Genomic DNA, 4,969 nt, shown 5'->3' on the forward strand with positions numbered 1-4,969 from the left:
GTTCTGGCTCCATCAGCATGCGAAGTGCCGGCTCCATCAGCATGCGAAGTGTCGCCGTCATCGTCACGTGGCCGTCGGCGCCGAGTGTACGCTTACCCAAATGATCGAGACCTGTCCTCACAGCCTGCGAACTCGTCGACGTGAGTCTTATGAAACACCTACGCTATAGTCTTCTTGATCCTGCTGAGGAGTCCTAACGCCACCGAATCCTGAATCTCAGGCACGTGCATATCAATATCAGCCTCAATGCTACCAAAAACACCGACCTGTGAGGTAAACAATTTATTAAGTACCAACTCAATAAAAAATATTATAATTTAGCTTAGAAACTTACGTAATCTCTCTCGTTCATCCCACTATGGATGTAACTGTCTGTCGATGGGCGTGACATGTGTCCAGCTGATGGCTGTGGGTCACGCGTGATCCATCTACGTGTGATATCCCAATACCAACGCATATACGCAGTATAGTCAACAGTTATGGACCTCGTATCCTAAATGAAATCCAACCTGTGAGCCCACCTGTCTATGTACGCTGCACGGACTACAGCCCAGTAGGTACGGTGCGAAGTAGGTCACCGCCGATGATTGATATGCTCGACAGTATCTAGCACATGCTGAGAGAGCGTAAACTGCCATAGCACACGGTCAGGAACATGCATCTCCATGATCTCCCAACAAATCAATGGAACTCTAGCTCTCCACAAGTTGGGAGTATCTCGGCAGATGGGTGCAAGAGAATGCATATCGAGCTCCGGCGGTGTATAGGGTCTTCACTTGAACTGAAATAAAATAAAATATTTATCAATATCAACAACAAAACTATAATATTCATAATGACTTGAGATTTATATTTACATATTCGTGTTGGAGGCCATCAAGCTCATTTCGGTAAAACTCACGATGGCGCATCGTTGATTGGTACTTAGTGTATCGCACGTTATACCTATATGCAGAATAGAGAATATATAAGTACAAATTTAGTACGAATAAAATTTATGTGTATAATTATACATGTATGCCAAAGGAAACGCCCCTGTAGGTCACGGTGCACAAGTAAAGTAGGGCGTTCAATATGAATGCGCTCTCATGACCAAATCTGTATCAATGTGCAGCAGCACTTAAATTCTTTATTCTGCATCAGGGATACTCTACCCAGTTCTTGATACAAGTATGCCAACACCGTACTGCCCCATGATAGTACGTCGCATACATTAAAATCCTCTAGCAGTGGCAACCATCGTGTATGTACAAGAGTCTTGCTCGCATCAGGAAAAAACACGCACCCTATCATGTGTAATATGTACCCACGAGCATGAAACTGAAGCGTCTCCATATTGGCATCCTCTGGTATGTCACCCTAAAATGTCTAACCAAGCTACGATAGCTTCATCGCACCACTCCTCAAGTCGGGAACCTGGACAAGAAGCCTAACACATACCTCAGGCCAACTATGATCATCGGTGCCCGTAACTGCCGGTCCATCGATCCGGAGCCCAAGTATGACGGCCACGTCTTGTAAGGTGATGGTGCATTCCCCTATATACATGTGAAAGGTGTTGATCTCTGGCCTCCACCTCTCAATCAGTGTAGTGATAAGTGACCAATCAAGCCTAATATATCGAACCGTCGAACACTCCTGGAAACCGGCCTGAGCGATCAGCTCTAGTACTCTCGCATCCTCAATAACCTAAGCCGAATGACTCTGGGAATGCTCGATCATGGTGATGTCTGGTACGGGCTGCACGTCAAAAAGAATTGATTAAGTATATTGAGAAAAATTAAAATTAGTGTCAATACTAAGGAATATATACAACAGATGTTTTACCTGTCCTGAGCTAATATGGTTTGAAACGTGGCTCATCTGGAGGGTCAAAACGTCGGGGCGTATCGATCCCGGATCCATAATAAGTATAACTGAGAATAATATTAGAAGACAATGTACAATGTGTTAGATCTTTCTGTTAAAATACTGACTTAGTTATATATAAATAACAAACGAATGCGCAACGTGAAGAAAGCAATAACGTGAAATTATTTTCACCAAGTATGTGACGTCGTAGAAAGAAGTTATTAAGTCTGTAAAATGTTTTAGCAACTAGTAACTGTATTGGCATACTGTGTGCTCCCCTGAGCACGCCATTGAAACTCTCTGAAACGTTCGTAGTCATCATACAGAACCGTCTCCCGCCTTCTTCACATAAAGCCCACTTATCAACATTGTGTGGTCCCAAACTAGTTTCGATCCAATCATGTGCAGCTCAAGAAATAACTTAATCCTCTCTCGTATTTGGTCATAAACTAATTTTTCTGTTGCACAGTCGGCTTGCCAAAGAAGATCTTGAACCTGACCGTTTCCATATTTCTTCTTGAAGTTGACCCTAATATGTCGCAAGCAATAACGATGTGCATATAGTGATGGGAAATATTATTGGAGTGCTCTTGGAATTTCTTTCATCCTATCAGATATGAATGTAATCGGCCGCGCCCCCACACGAGGGATATGATATCGTATGCATGCAAAAAACCACGCCTAATTCTCTGTGTTTTCAACATCAACCACTGCAAACGTCAAAGGAAACAAACCACCATCCGCGTCAACTCCGGTGGAAACAAGCAAAACGCCTTTGTACTTGCCGTATAAGTAGGTGCCATCAATGCTAAGAAGAGGACGATAATATTGAAAACCCTTAATACAAGGCCCAAATGCCCAAAATACACTTGTGAATCATCGTTCTTCGCCATTAAGAGGGTCTGATGAAACTTCATATACAATCCTAGGATTTTCTCTTTTGAGTGCTTCATGGTAATGCAGTAAGATCTCATAAGATTTGTCCCAATCCTCAAATATTTTTATCATCGCCTTCCTCCTATCATTCCAACACTTATTGTATGATACATCCAAGTTGATCACTTTACGCACTAAAAGACGAATATCTTTCGGTCGTAGATCAAGATCCTCCCTCAGATGCGGTAAAATCCATCGATATATAAAAGAAGAGGACACATACTTATTATTCATCTCTAATCAAGGATTGCTACATGTGTGGACTCCGTTGTACGCTGTGATTTTGAAATGCCCACCTACTCTTACACCCGAATGTAAATTAAGCTTCCAAGGACAATTCGCATTCCCGTCGTAGTGTCCACCAAGATTTTCGTCTTTACCATCTTTGTGATAAAAACAAACCGTATTATAGCTTGTTGTGTTATTTTTTGTTGGCCTAAACTTGATATTTTTTGCAATGACATATGAGCGAAGCGCATGAATCAATTTCTCCTTACTCTCATAAAGATCTTCCTTCACGAATGAGAAGTCCTCGCCCTGTGTATCATGACCGCTATTAGTGCTAATAGGAATACTTCCCATCATGGAGTTATCAATCCATTCTTCTCCTTGAAGTTCGTCGAGCGGCGGATCCTCTAGACAACATACTCATTATTAGCATAACACCCGTCAATGTGGTGGTTGTCACCTTCATCACGATCTATCGAGGTCATGCTATTAATTTGTAAGCCCTCCTCTTCATCATTATTCTCAGATTCAATACTTGTATTATCTTCTTGAACTCCCGTGTTAGTATAAAAAGCATTCAAAGTGCCCACAAACGAAGGACCGCTCATACATTATGATTGTGTCCAACCTTCATCTTGTTGAGGAGATAAAAAGCCAATAGAATCAACATCAGGGTCCTCCAACATGCGGGAGTACATTCCGTCATAATTCAACGCCCAAATTCCTTTGATGTTTTTCAATGAACAATTCGATCGAACACTTCTGGTCATGTAAGACTCCAATGAGACTCATATCGTAGTCACTTGATATTTGAATGCCTCTTGTCCTGTTCTCCACAATAGGATAATTGTAAATAACATTAAAGTGATACTCACGTGAGTTGGTTAATGTAAGTTTGTGTAATTCATTAACTAACTCATCGAAAGTACACGATTTTGTTATAAACAACGGTCTCGTCGCACCTCCTTCATAAACGGGCATATTATTTTTGAGGTAGTTAATCTTTCCATCATACGAACACAAAATTATGATTCGATCGTTCATCATTACCTCTAAAGAGTAAAACATTCAAGATCAATATTACACGAAAAGATTTTAAAAATTGATTGTTACTTACCATTAAATCCTATATTAATTTTAGGGAACCATAATTTTACCCAAATTCATATACCAAGTCATACATATGTAGTAACACTACTTTTTTTATATTTGATAATTTCACCTCCAAATCCACAAAATTATTCTTCACAAAATTCATAAAATATTCACAATTAAATTCTAAAATCTAATTGATGTCATACATATGTAGTAACACTAATTTTTTTATTTTTGATAATTTCACCTCCAAATCCACAAAATTATTTAATTTTTATTCACAAAATTTATAAATTATTCACAATTAAATTCTAAAATCTAATTGATGTCATATAACTATTTTTTACATTTTTTTTATAATTTCACATCTAAATCTACAAAATTATTTAATTTTTCTGAGCAAATTTCATAAATTATTCACAATGAAATTCTAAAATCTAATTGATATCATACATATGTAGTAACACTAACTTTTACATTATTTATAATTTCCCCTCTAAATCGACAAAATTATTTAAGTTTTCTTCACAAAATTCATAAATAATTCACAATGAAATTCTAAAATCTATTTTTTTACATGTAATCACCATGAAATAGTGAGAAAATACAAGAAATTAAGAGAATAAAGTTTTTGGAGGATTTTACCTTCAATCTGTCGAACTCCGGCGACAGCGACGGTTCCGACGGTTGGAAATGGGGGAAGGCAGTCAGAAATGTGGGGGAGGGGGGAGGCGGTCGGAAATGGGGACAGCGGTCGGAAATGGCCTAGGGCGGCAGTGGTTGGGACGAGGGAGAGAGGGCTAAGGTTTGGGGCAGCGGCGTGAGAAGTGAGATCGGGGATGAGTACGCCCGCGCTTAT

Source organism: Asparagus officinalis, chromosome 1, assembly GCF_001876935.1.
Source record: "Asparagus officinalis chromosome 1, Aspof.V1, whole genome shotgun sequence".
NCBI lineage: Eukaryota > Viridiplantae > Streptophyta > Magnoliopsida > Asparagales > Asparagaceae > Asparagus > Asparagus officinalis.